At 35.3% G+C, this 14,956-nt stretch overlaps 1 protein-coding gene across 3 annotated transcripts in view; it reads right to left on the bottom strand.

Annotated features, from left to right (window-relative positions):
- Window positions 1-9,170: 9,170 nt before the first annotated feature.
- Window positions 9,171-14,956, bottom strand: part of LOC142339560 (uncharacterized) — a 70,436-nt gene continuing 64,650 nt past the window's right edge. For all 3 annotated transcript variants that reach the window (XM_075389692.1, XM_075389691.1, XM_075389693.1), the window contains one exon: window positions 9,171-9,763. The gene's annotated coding sequence lies outside the window, so the exon portion shown is untranslated. The remainder of the gene's footprint in view (window positions 9,764-14,956) is intronic.

Below are 14,956 nucleotides of genomic sequence, written 5' to 3'. Positions count from 1 at the left end.
ACTTGGAAGATTTTACAGACCAGTTCATCAACAGTTATGGAATAAACAGAGCTTGCTAGTGGCAAATCGTTTCAATTTGGAACAAAAAACGTACCAAATAAAAACAAAAGAACCCTTTCAATAGAATAAAGAGATGTCAAGAGTTTTGTTCACGTGCATCAAAAGAGGTTTTAACTTATTTGAGAAATAGTGGCGCAAGAGTTCAAAGGCTCTTCAAAAATTGATTGAGGTTAAATCTTCCTTTATTTCTTCAGATTATTGAACAATGAATGGATCTTTGAAATATGCGTCCTGAATAAGGCAGATTGTTTGGCTTTGTAAGACGGAAAATGGTGAGCTGAATTAATGCGATTTGAAAATAACAATTGACATCATTATGACAATCGGTTGACCTATTGAACGTTCTTTCCGTGAATCTTTACTATATTATCATGAAAACAAACAGTGAAGTTATCGCTCCGATAACTCGCAGGTGGTGTGAAGATAACACGGTTTAAGGTAGTCTGGCCTAATGGTTGAATGCGGGGCTATGTTCTTATTCGTGTCCGCACAAAACAGTCCCAGACAAAATAGTCCAATGAAAGCAGTGTTTTTTAAAGTTATAATTAGACAAGAAGAATCGATGTGCGTTCGCGCCGATCCATTTGATAAAGTGGAATTAGTAAAATAGGAAATTTAAAAATGACCTTTGATGTTGTGCTTTGCAAAAACTTTGAACATAAAGTCCCTGCTAAAACAGCTACACGATAAGTATTTGTATAACGTCTGGAACGTCTACTACTTCAGAATGATCGTACAGACTTGTTTTGATGATGATGATGATGATGGCGAGGGCTTATCCACTCTTTCCAAACCCAAGAGTGGTTGTTTATCATCAGAAGGCTTGACAGAAAAGGTGAGTCTTCAGCAACTTTTTGAATTCTTCCAGAGTTTCTGCCATTCGAATGTACGCAGGCAACTCATTCCATTCCTTGGCTCCTTGGAACCTGAAACATCTGCGAGCAGCTTCTGAAGTGCAATTTGGTAGCATAAAAAGCCTCTGTCTGGAAGGGCATGCCGAATTCACATTTCTTTCGAAAAGTTCCCGCAAGTAAATAGGAGCGATGGCTCGGTCAACTTTGAACATACTGCATAATAACTTGAAAGTAATCCGTTGTTTAATGGGAAGCCAGTGTAACTTTTTCAGAGCTGACTTCGAAGACGAAAACTTTGATAAACCGAAAACGAACTTTGCAGCTGAATTTTGAACTTTGGAAAAATAAAAACAAACACTAAAAAAACAATTCTCAAATTATCCTTTGTTGCCAATTATTTTAAACGCATAATTGTCAATCTGCAGTCTTCAATTCTGAACAGGTAGAAAGTTGTTTGGGAAATCCAAGAAAAAATCAATCCAGTTGTATTCCTGACAAAGTTTTTTCATAGCCAAAAAAAGTTACACTCGAACAAAATCTTGTTCTCAGACAAAATGTTAATCTTGGTATCACATGATAAAAGGTGAGTATTTTCAATGAAAACTGATAGTTGCTGACATATGCAATCTAGAAAAATAGATAGAAAAAACTTAATGCTAAGCAACAGCTTTCCGTAAACTTTCTCTCCGTAAATTTCAAACAAAAGCTTAAAAACTTTAAAAGCGTGAAGTTCCTCAGCATTGCATATCGAGCTTTCAATTCCTGTCGTTTCAACAAAATCTAATTTATACTTCAAAAAATAATTTTAGATCATTCTGATAAGAATGTCAATCGGTTTTTAGACGTTTCTTCTATTTGATCAATAAACCAAAATCAGAGTTTGAAAAAGGGCTTCACAAGAATAGTAAAAATTTCTAACAACTGGTTTTGATTAATAGATATCCTCAAGGGAATGAATGAATGACAAGGTGAATTGCAACAGCCTCACTCTTTCTAAACATTTGCTGTCCGGGAAATTCAGCCGTTTAACAAAAACAATTCCTAGGCACATCTAAAATTTCTTCTTTTACTGTATAGGACAAGATTGATGATTGGTTTATGTTTATTGACCATACGTTTTTTGACCAGAAATAATGTATTTATTGCGGATCAAAGCGAAACAGTTTTCAATTTACGCTATTAAATTATGCCTCTTCAATGGTCTTTACGAAATGGACATTTAGTGATTTGGTTTTTTTTCTGTCGTACTGACCTGTGATTTTACAATTTTACTAATTTAAGAAATCGGCAAACGATTGGACCACAAACATTCCAAAAACGCAGATATAGTTCGCAAATTACTGCTTCATATTTCGTTTTCTGAGATCAATTCTGATTATTAAGCAGCTTTTTACACCGAGTCTTCCCTGTGTTTTGTACACCGTTGCATATGCAACATCCCTTTAACTTCTAACGCATTCAATTGTTCATATCAGCCTGTTTAAAATAAGCGTACCAGCTAATGCTGAAAACCAGTTGCAACAAACTAGTGAAGAAAAATTTTAAGTCGAAAATTGAACTTTCTGCTCAGACAACACAGTACGATTCATCAGAAAAGAAAACGAGGGTATTACATCACTGTTGGACCTGTCTGGTCAGTCTCCAAGCGCCCATTGCAAAATTGTGCATTTTTTAAAGAGCCTAAAACTTTTACTTTAAAAAAAGACAAATTGACGTTGACGAAGGGGCATTGCCCCCTAACAATTCAAAGCAACAGCGAAGCTGGTGAACGCTAAAAAATTTCTATGCCCTTAAGCGTTCTCTTTCACTAAATGCCCGGCATTGATATTCCTCAACAGAACCCCTGTGTTAGTTCATCGCAATTTTCAGTATTACGTTTATTCTGATTTTTTTTCCGGGGTAATTTGTCATTTTTTTAACAACTGATGCTGACCTACTTTATTTTTGTAAAACTTTTACAAACAGTTTTGAATCTTCATGGGCATAAAGTGTTGCGGAATTGCATATTGAGCAATCAGTTTGTGACTTCCTTAGAATTCCATATAAGCCTCCAAAAGCGATACTTTGAGTACTATTTCATTGCGCAGATTGATAGGTCTCGTCAGTTTTATCTCGTAGATTAAAAACAAATATTCCAAACAACAGCCGGCTTGACAAAAATATTAAATTTTGTCACCAACTGATTTAGGCTGAATATTATTCTCAAGCCGTAGAATGTGCAGCAAAATTCAACAGCTTGCCACTTTTCCCTTAAATAGGAGCTGATCATCAATACGATTTCCCTAGTAACTTTTGCTTTTGTTTAAATTTTTCAAACGTCGTTGATCTTGAGTTATGTCAAGTAACCCATCTCCAGGACTTGAAAAGCTTCGTTGGCCAGTAATGATCGTTAAACTCAGAAAAGGACAAAAATAATCAAAAGTTTTGAAAACAATTGCAAAATTTAACAAAATCCTGCTAAAATTCAAGCATTTGAACCTTAAATCCATTGCATTGTCTCAAGAGACTATCCAGTTTCCCCATTTCAAGCTTTAAATCGTTTTACTGGCTCAAAGACCCATAAACTGGCAAAAATGATAATAATTTTCCGAAAATTTGAAGATTAAACTATCGAAAAATTCCAAAAGCGGATGTAATTAAAATATTGATAACCGTTTCATTAACTCTAAAAACTATGCAGCAGTTCATTATCAAAACTGGGAGGAGGTCGCTAGGACACTGGTACCGGAAAAAAATCATAAAAAATCCAAAAAGATTAAAAAAAACTTGAAAATATTGCAAATCTTTTTAAAAATTGCTGATAACAAAATCTTGAAAAACATTCCATTTCATCTAGAAGCTATGACGTAACCTATATTCACCAACATTCCACACTAGAGGAGGTTGTGTGGCTCTTGAGGCTGGAGAAACATCAAAATGATAAAATTTCATTAAAATTGCGATAATAAAAGTTGAAAACAAATGAATGGCTAAAAATTGTGATAACAACAAATGTGATAAAAATTGTTAAAAATTGCGATAACGAAAATTGTGATAATGAAAAATTGTGATAATAAAAGTTGAAAACAAATCCATGGCTAAAAAAATATTCTCCAATAAGTTAGTATTAAATCCTAACAGAGATTTTCTGTTCGGCTGAAAAACCTGAATAATGACAATGTCAAAAAAACTGAAAATCAAGTTTCGAAATTATACAGTAACCTATTGTCAAACCCTAGAGGATGTTCCTCGGCTCTTGAGGCTGAAGAAACATAAAAATCGACAAAAATTTTCAAACATCTTGAAAAAATGCAAGTTTTATCCAAAAAATTGCTAAAATTTGTCATAAAAAATTGAAAGCTATTCCATGGCAAATAAATTCTTTTCAGTAACTTATTACCGGTCCCTTAAGGATGTTTTCTGGCCCCGGCGTAATGGAAACTAAATTTCAAAAAAATTGTAAAAAGGGGGGCAATAGTTTGGGGGGGGGGGGGGTCAACAGAGGGGATGTCTTCAACCTCTAAGAACCGCCCTTCACACCATAAGTTTAAGTCTCCTAAACAGTTTGAGCTGAAACACAGCTGACGAGCTCTAAGAGCATTTAATGCTCGCTGGGCGCTACCTGCTTATCCCGTTTTTGAGGACGAAAAGCGTCAGACGAAAAATCAGTCAAGCGAAAAATCGCTTAAAAAAAGACCGACAGGTCTAAAATGATTGCCACAACCTTCGTTTAAGAGCAATTAATTACAAGTTTTTACACCGGGTTTCCCCACATTTACACCGCTTCATATCCAACTTCACAATATCTTCAAAAAATTTAAGTCGAAACTTGTTCTTTTTTCTAAATAAGCCTAGAAAACTACCCTTAACTAAGGTGTGTCGGGATCTTAAAGCAACAGCCTGCGTTGAAACAAATAACTGAAAAGTTTGTTGTACCCAAGTTATGAATTTTATTATCTTTCCCGTATTCTGGTTCGCTTGAGAGTCACTTAAATTGTTAAGTGATTTGTTGTTTGTGGTAAAATTTTTTCAGAAAACGGTGGCAGATTTAAATTTTTCTTCACGCATTTCAAACGATCATGTCAGCCTATTTAGAATCATCGAAACAATTATGGCTGAAAATCAGTTGAGTCAATTTAAGGAAGAATAATTAAAAACGAGGCGAAAACTGTACCCCTTGTTCAGACAATGTGGATATGTCCTAAAAGGTATCTTTCAGCCAGAGAGTTTTCAATAACAATTAAAAAAAACAATAAAACTGACAAAAAATTGCTGGGATTCAGCCCAGCTAGCCAACTTTGAACACCTTTTGGTCTAGGCAAACAAAATGTTGCACCCCTCAATGCTACCTAAATTTATACCCAAAATTATACTACCCCTCAATTTATACGGTTTCATTTGACTAATTCAGCGCGCTCCCAATTGTTTCGAATAAGAAAGCGTTCCAAAAACCCACTATAAATCCCGTGCGGTTTTGAAAAAAAACATCACTTACAATTCCTCATGAAAAACACGCACAGAAATACCCCCAACACACAGACACTTGACTGTTTGAGCTGCACTCTTACCTCGTTAGGCCATGCTTCTCGGACCATGGCCTTGCCTTAGTTGCCCATGGGACTTGATATGAAACTCACAGCCAAACAAAATATCACGACCGAAATTCAATTTTTAAATGTGAATTATTTCCTATCTGAATTAGGTTGCGGTTTTCTCCGTGGGCGTCCAATTCCTAGACCCATGGTAGTGAGAGCGCTCACAGCCACTCTCCGATTATTGATAAAAACTTGGAATCCGTTTGCACTCACCTTTTTGAATCAAATTTCATGTTTGCAAAACGTCCATAAAAGTAGTATAGGTACGCGGCTAGGGGAACATACAGGGGGGACACCTGCAAAAGGATCTTTGCAAAGATCCTTTTGCAGGTGCCCCCCCCCCCCCCCCCTGTATGTTCCCCTAGCCGCGTACCTATACTACTCATAAAGCAACTTGAAAATGTACAGTTTTGAATTAACTCGAGAGTCTGAAAATGAGATCATCCAAACAATCTAGGATGCAATCTCATATTGGTAGCGAAAATTCTGCTCTGGAATACAATTCCAGATCAAAACTGAAAGGGTACGAGATGAGAATCATTTGTCCTTTCACAGTTCAAGAAATCTGTCTTCAAATTTAAAGATAAATTGTTCGCAGGGTTGAGCAACCAGACAATTAAGAATAATACAAATCAGCTGTAAAACTTGCAAAATCCACACTTCCAGGAAACTGTTGAACGGTTGTGGGTCTTTTCAAAGCATCTATTGAAAATGCTGTGCAATTATTTCAGCTCTTAAAATGACTAATTCATTAATTACAGCGAAAACTTTCTATAGGTGGAAAGCATGGCCAAGAACAAAATCATGAACATCTTCGACAAAATTACGTAAGTTTTTCACTCCTGAAAGAATTTCTTTAAGTAGCTCGCTACTAAAGACTCTATAAATGTGCTAATATCTTTTTCACACATTGTTCAAACTCTCCAAATTCATTTTGGTTAGGAATTTCATGCTAGCCTAGCTTATTTATTAAGGGAATTTTGATCCGTCTCTTTTGCGGAAACACAAAAAGGCATCTTTATCTCAACACAATAATTATTGGTTTAAAATGTTTCAAAGAGCAAAAAACGGACCTTATAACTCGGACCGGCACCCTGAAAACAATGAAAAAAAGTTTGAAATGTATTCGAATTACTCGGTTACATTTTTTATGCAATATATTTATGCTCAGCATAGGACTAACATGCTGATGCCATTGTTTTGATCTTGAGAACTACGTTTGTCAAATGGCTATCCTTTTTAAAAAAGATTTTTTACAGCATTAATTTTCAATTTTTACCCGAAAAAACTTTTGAGAATCACTTTAACCCGAAGGCTTTACACTTAATGTAGAGTGGATTTTAACCAAAATTCTTTTAATCCTGGGCCATTGGAGCTATTTCCAAATGATTGAACTAAGAGATAAATTTAAAGTAGCCGATAAAAAAGTTCCAAATTTATCTTCTACGCCTATACCAGCCTTCAGAACATTTAATTCCTTTTGCTGAATTAGTGGTTTAAAATGATCCTTTAGTCTTTTTAGTTTTCATTTTGAAGCACAAACTTTCTGTTTGTAGACTTAACGCTGTAGATTTAATGCTGTTTGTAGACTATGACTATACAAATCTTACTACTGTGAAAATGCAGGCAATTGAAGTTGAAACATAGCCGGCAGATTGCCGGAAAATAGCCGCGATAGACGCTCGTGGCCTTCCATGAATTGAAACAGCTAAAGAAATAAGATAGACAGATCGACCACCAGTTCTTCAATAGACCACTAGACTTTTCGGGTTAGCTTCGGACTGTCAATTTTCTGACACATACGTTCTATAAGGAAAAAGCCCTTAAAGAGCTATTTCAAAATTGATATTCGAAATAAAAAACTCAAGACTAATAATCACAAATTAGGGCATATAAGATTGGCACTACTTAGATGCACACTATTAACTAGTAAATCTTCCTAAAAAATTAAAGTTCCATAAGTGAGTTCAGAAGTCATTTTTTTGAGTGAGGTAAGTCACGCAATTGACCTAAAAGCAGAAACGACGTCACGTACACAAACTTTAAATGCAAAGCAATAGAAGTCACTGAAGTCAATTCCAAGAAGTCAATTCCAAGAAGTCAGGTCGTAAGAATCATCGATGGAGACGACGAATTAAAAAAAAACCACGATGTCCCCAATAATAGCCGCTATCGCTTCGCGGCTATTAAAGAATTTCAGAAAATTATCAAATTAAAATTAAAAAAGGATTAAATTTAAACAAAACGGTACAGATGGCTGTCAACAAGGCAGCCAACAACTTCTTGTTTGACTCCAGGGATTTAAAAAACGAACCAGTCTGTAGGTATCTCGGAAAACTCGATGATTCTGAGCTCTTTCGCCGTCATATTGAGGAGGCTAAAAGTAAGTTAAGTAAGCAATGCATATTATTACAAAGCTACGACATTTTGTGCCTGAGGAAGCTGTTAATACATTACTATGAATCAAACATTAAGTCTATTGCTCAGTATAGAGTTTTAGTCCATGCCTGATGAGTTAATCTTCGCTCCTTTCTGTTTATGTTTTACAAAAAAAAAGTTCATTTTTAACAGAACCGATTCATGTGAGGACATTTTCTTAAAGCACTCTCTATTGACTGTTTATGATCTGCACATTTATGGAATTAAAAAAATTTGCTTTGAAGGCAATCAGTAGCCTTCATTGAGACACTTTTTGTAATGACCTATTGGTACCTTATTCCATAGAAACAAGAGGATTGGCAGGTAGTTTACTCAAACAACCTTAATGCAAAGAATAGCGCGCTGTTCAATAAAATTTTGATCATCAATACTATACAACAAATTGAAAAGCCTAGTAATTGTTTCGGCGGATTTCGAACCCGACATCTAGCGAAATTTGTTTTTTGACATAAGTTGAAGGGTTCCCTTTTAGTTTGCAATCATGAACTTGCTAGATTTATATTAAATGTTTAACTTTTGTTTCACAATGTCTATCCCTCAAACGCTATTAAGTTGAATGCAATATGATATTTCGCGGTAATTTGTACGTAGTTGTTTTTCATTGGAGAAATTAATTCTTTGTTTCATCAATCCGAAAATTGTATTTATCAAATAATGTTTTATATTCTGAGGAAAACTGACTTAGGAATCCATAAGCTTCCAATTTGGAACTTGAAGATATATGGCCGACAACTTTAGTTTCAAAAAGATCACGATTTTCCAGTAGTTTAATATATCACAAGTGCAGTTAAGTGCAGTATCACAAACTAGAATTTACTATACCTCTTTTTGAAGTCAACATTGCGCCAAAAACCGCCGTTACAATTTTTTCGGGACTGTTTCGGATTTTTCAAACTTGATTTACTGTTGGCTCCTAAACTTCAAACAAATCACTGAGGTTGCTTAATGATTTGCGTCAATTTGAAGCAGAGGACCCATCAGCATTTTTGATTTTACGAGAAATGATTTGACCTTGATTTTTATAATGCTCTGCACAAAACTTTCACCTTATTTCACTAAACTTTAAATGTTTTGCATGATTCTCAAGTGTTTGAAAGCTTGCAAAAACAACTTACAATGCGCATCCCAGGATAAAGAAATTTTAGGTTTTTTAAAAGTTAAATAGTGTTTACCATCTGACGGGTTGGAACATTATGAGCAAACGTACATAATCGATCATCCTTGTTCCAGAAAAAATAGAACGGGAGAGGGATAATTTATTGGCTAAATACATTCTGAAACAACAATTCACAAACAACGAAACAAATTCAACGTCTTCAGTTTACAGCTTGAACTTATTTATAACAGACAGCTAGTGAAGAGAAGCATCTCATTTTATAACAAATATCAATTGAAATATCATGAAATAAATGGAAAAGTTAGTTAATTAAATGTGTTTATTCAGATAACAGAAACCAAGTGATTTCATGTACGAACGCTGAAGACCATTTTCTATGAAAGTTTCAAAATTTGTCCACTGAGCCGATTATTATTTTTATTGGTGACTTCGATTCTCCAAAATATTTCTCGGTTAAATTTACTTCATTCATTACCTCAAAATCCTTCAGGGTCACAGATTTCTTCATTTTGCCATTTAATTTAGTGGGCCAAATTGACGGTTAGTTTTGAAGTTTTGATGAGCATAACACAATTCTCGATGTCTTTTCTGTAGTTTCTATATCTTCAGTATTTCGATATTGTCAAGAGTTCCTCTGGAGTAAACAAAGAATACTGTTATGTCGAAGAAAGTCTGCTTTTGATGGTTGCGAAAGTGCTGAAACATGATTCATGCTCCACCTAAAATCACAACATATAATTGAAACACCATTCTTCAGAAAGGCCCTATCCTCTCCCAAATTCGAAACATTCTTCAAATACTATGAACACGACAGAGCCTTTGTCCCTCAATTAACTCTCCCCAGTTTAACCTTCTAATTTAAATCTAACACTGCTCCATAAGAAAAGATGACTTCAGAAAGACATTCGGTGCAGGCATTAATCTGTGTCGTGGTCAATTAATCGACATCTTCTCAATAAACGATTAACTCACTGACGTTTTTATAACCGACCAATCAAACTTCACGCAATCGAAAAACAAAACGTTCGAGAAGCAATCGAAGTATAACCATTATTGTCACATACACACAAAAAACGCTCAACTTCGCAGCTTATTCAACAAGCTCTCATAAATCAAACTGCGACCGTATGATATAAAAACATCAATATCCAAATCATCATAATCTCGAGTCTACCATTTATGATTTCAAATACCATGTTAAAAGAAAGGTGCTCATTAAAACTACAACCAGTAAAGCATCGGCACCTAAAATATTACCAAGCTTTTATAGCTTGGCACAGTTGTTACATTTAATGCACATTAACCTCAGAGCATTAGCGCTTTCAACCTATTTCTGAAGTAAAGAAATACAGATAGAAATACTTACATGTAATTAGCATCTCAAGATTTTTAAAACAAAACAAACACAACCGAATACACCTGTTGTAAAACTTAAAAAGCAAAAATTGTAATTTTCAATGCAACTTTCTGCGAATTCCATGAATTTATGCTCCTTATCAGTTTCGTTGAAACGTACACTTAGAAACTAGTAAAGCTCTTAGTACACTTAGACACTAGTGGTTTAGACACTAAAGATTTAATATTGTCGGGCTTTACGAGTTTGGGTGAAACATCAAACCTGTCAGACCAAAAAAGATCGAGCGAAAACCTTGAGACTCACGTTTGAGAAAAACAAGTTTGAGAGCAATTATTATTATGACCTGAAATTATCTATCTTAAAGACTAATTTTCTGGCTTCATCTTAAATACAGAAAAGATATTGTTGGTGTTCCTTATCGAACATGCGCTTAAAAGCCAGACATATGAACAACTTCTACACATAGTTTAAGTAAGTAAACCATTTTATCCAAAATACTCAAACATGCCTTTCAGGCATGTTTTCAGAGCCCATGGAGAGTTCTCAGTGGAAAATAACCCAACTGAAATGCCTCAAAATACGGCCTAATTTTTATGTAGCAAAATGCAGTCCGAAATTGACTGCAGGAAGTTTAATCAGCGCATATCTTTGCACAATATTGGGTCGAAATTCTTACTTCTTACATCATGATGCCTATTTAAACAGACGTCTCGTAGTGCGTGACTAGCGACGCTCTATTGTTATCACGTTCGTTATCGATAGCAGCACCGTCCACTACCATAATTGGGTTGTTACCACCTGATGTGGCCATCGAGGTGCGATTCTGTGCCTGACCAGCAGCTGTCATTCTTCCTGACAATTCGTGTCGCGAAGTGAAGGACGGGGAAGGCGTGGTACGACCGGCCGGGCTGTCGCACATCACAAGGTCAAAGGTGCAAGGAAAAATTTTGGTATTTCAACATTGGTCCTCAGAAAAAACAACTGGATGGCTGAAATGTCTGCATAATAGAATATTGACCTGACTAATTTAACGAACGATGACAGATTTTGGGATTCGCTGGTTTAAGAACTGCCTTCAGAATTTGACTTCTAGAAAAAACGAAGAAAAAACAACAAAGTGAAAACAATTTTGACAGGTAGTTTAACTTTCCAATCTTTCATTATATTTTTTAGGAACTCGATGCGTTCATCATTCAGGCAACCGATGTATACCGTATATTATTCTCATATTCTCATCTTAGCTCAAAACCCGCACCTAAGCCTTCTTTGGAATTGGTAGCTTGCAGATGGCGATGGGTACCTTTGTTGTGGCCTTCTGGACCATGCATCAGTACTCTGGTAACTCAAGTTAGACATCACTGAGGGAGTAAAATTTGGATATCTTTTAGTAGCAGAGCATAGCCCATAATATAAACATAACCGACTAACGTCGAGCGAATTGCTCTCAAACAACCAGCGAGCGGTTAGCTTCTTTAGTAGCCAGTCTGAGCTTAAAGTGGCTGGGTGGGGGTGACTGAGTGGAGGGGAGGGGGGTTAACTTTGTAGATTAAGATCCGCCCCCGCATAGAGAACTAAAGCCCTTCGGGCTTTACCTGTTTATCCTGTCTTGGAGGACAAAAAGTGCAAAAGGCCAGACAAAAAATTGCCACAAATGACCACAAATTTTGCTTGAGAGCAGTTAGATAACAGTATTTTTTGCATTCATAGAGGTACCCCTATGTCGAATTTGTTTTCCATCTCTCCAGGATTCAGCTTTTCTGAAATTTGGGAAAATACGCTACACCATACGCAACTGTATTCAAAAGATAAGATTGCCAAAAACTTGCGTAACTCACTCTTGAAAGGCGATTACGCATCATTTTTCCCACATCAGCAAATTTAAGAGAAGTATAACCCTCTAACAATTTATCTTATTTGGTTATTTCGATTTAATTGCGGTGCGCAAGATTGGTTTAAAAAATGCAAGACGATTAGTTCCAAATGCCGCAAACACTCGTTGAATTTGGTGCTCTGACTAAAATTAGAGCTATTCTACACAGCTCCAAACAACGATACAATTTTCTAAACAACGAAATGAATACAAGTGAACATGTTAACCGTCCCTTTGTCGCATCCCAACAAATAGGCGTGTGCATTATTGATCCATCCAAAAATAGAATAACATTGACAATTCCGCAGATCTGATTAGGCAATAAATACCCGGCAGATTGCCGGAAAATAGCCGCCGTTGATTCCAATAAGCATGATTGGGATAGAAATGACAGATATTGAAAAAAAAACTTTTTTTTGTACAAAAACATTTTTTTAAGTCCGATTTATTTTGATGGCATTTCGTAGTTGAACATTCTTCTGTTTCTTAGAGAGAGTCTACAGGGGCTACTATCAATAACAATAAGCATTAGAGATGGTAAATAAGACTTATAGGAACGACGTTCAAATAGCGGGCATCTAAAATTGGGCTTTATGGGTTTATCTCGTTTCTATTTCTGACATCCATTTTTGTACTAACTCTGTTCATTTTGAATTGCTTTGCTGAGCAACTGATGTTCAAAATCACTTTTAGCAGAATGAGAGAAGAGAGAAACTAGCCTAGAGAAGTCAAAAAGATTTCACGTAAAATGTTGAAAAAGCGGCAAAATGAGGTAAAGCGAAACATTTTTTTATTCGACGAAGTAAAAAAACATAGCAGGACAAGCCCTGACGTACAACTCAAAGAATTTTCATTGACTAAACAATAAACGACTTATAACGGACTATGAGTGAATTGGGAAAACCATGTCTAAAAAAATCAGATGAAAAAAAAATTAAAAAAAAAAACAAAAAATCGGTGTCTAAGTGCCGCATGTGAACAAAATACCACTAGCGAGAAATGAAAATTTGGTCCACAAAAAAAACTAGGCCTAGAATGAGCTATTAATGGATTGGGAAAACCATTTAGAAAAAACCCGATCCAAAAAAATCGAAAAAACTGTAAAAATCAAAGTGAAATTGCCGCATGTGAACAAAAAACCACTAGCGAGAAAGCAATTTTTTGTTCAAACACCATTTTCTCACTCTACTTTAAAAGTAGAGCGAAAAAATTGCACTTCACAAAACCACTCGCTTTTTCGCTCCATTTCCTGTTTCGGCGTGACCAAAATCACTACTCCAATTTGACTTCAAAAATCATGAAAATGTGTGAACAGATCTTTAAAAAAAACACGGATCTTAAAAACATAGCCGGAAAAATTCCGGAAACGACTCGAAGTGAAAATCCATTCAAACGCCATTCAACTACTCATCAAACAAAACGTGCCTTCACTAATTTACGATTATATTGAAACAATGTCATGAAACAAAAAATTGAAAACAATAAAATCAAATCTGTTAAAATATGATAAAAAATCTGATCAAACTTTGTTATAAATTGAGATCCCGAAAAAACTATCTCTGCCAAACTAACTTTATCAAAACAACTAGTACTTAAAAAACCACTTACGTGAATTTTAAAAAATAGTTTAGGCTAAATTATGAAAAAAAAGCTCTTAAAAACAACTTTCACTGAAAAACTGGAAAAAGTTACTAAATTTCAACATTTCAAAAAACATATAAATCCAAAAAAATTCCCTTCAGCCAATAGGGTATTCAGATGCTCGCAAAACAATAGACAAGTCATAATAGGCAAAGAAACTCAGCTAAAAACAGAAAAAAAACGAAAAACTGCAAAAAAAAATTAAGTAAAATAGTTCCAATTTTCGCCATTTTTTTGTCATATTTCTCAACAAAAAAATGATTCTTACCCACAAAACTGTAAAAAATTGTTATTATATATTTGCTCAAGTAGAAGGGGTTTCTTCAATACCCATTTCAGCCAGTAAAAAAAATAATCGTCAAAAAAACGCAAAAATTAGCCCGAAAATCAGCAAAATACATTAAAAACCTCCGAATTATCATAAAATTCATATTAATTTCCAGAAACCTTCAAACCACTATCGAAACCAGCCTAAAATTAAAACATAGCTGGCAGATTGCCAGAAAATAGCCGCAATAGACTCGTAGATCGGCAGTCTAAAAAAACAGTAAAAAAGACAGACCAAAAAAATTCGTCTTTTCATTGAAGGCTGATCTGTTATATTTTGATTAAAAATATGTATAAGTTATTGCTGCCTCTTTTAGCTGATTTCAAATAACCTTCATTTAGAGTGACACACACCCATTTGACCTTATCTCTTTGAATTAAAGTAAATAAAAGTCAATTTCAAAGTGAGGAAGTCATTTTTGAGAGTGAGGTAAGTCAAGTGTGACCAAAAATTTAATCACGCGCATGAACAAAAAACTCGCTCCACTAAGAGCGAAAAATGACGTCACACATGCAATTCTGTTGAAATTGCATGAACGAATGAACAAGTGGCTGTGACGTCATATGGTCGTAACAAAAATCATGACGACGAAATAAAAAACATAGCCGGAAGAATTCCGGAAGCGACTCGAAGCGTCAAAATTTCACTAACCCAACCGTAGTTGCAGCGGACGCCACTACCTTTTCTATTAAACCATTAACTCACTACCTCTCCAG

Source organism: Convolutriloba macropyga, chromosome 5 (genome assembly GCF_964194025.1).
Source record: "Convolutriloba macropyga chromosome 5, txConMacr16.3, whole genome shotgun sequence".
Lineage (NCBI taxonomy): Eukaryota > Metazoa > Xenacoelomorpha > Acoela > Convolutidae > Convolutriloba > Convolutriloba macropyga.
This window is presented reverse-complemented; position numbering and strand designations above follow the sequence as displayed.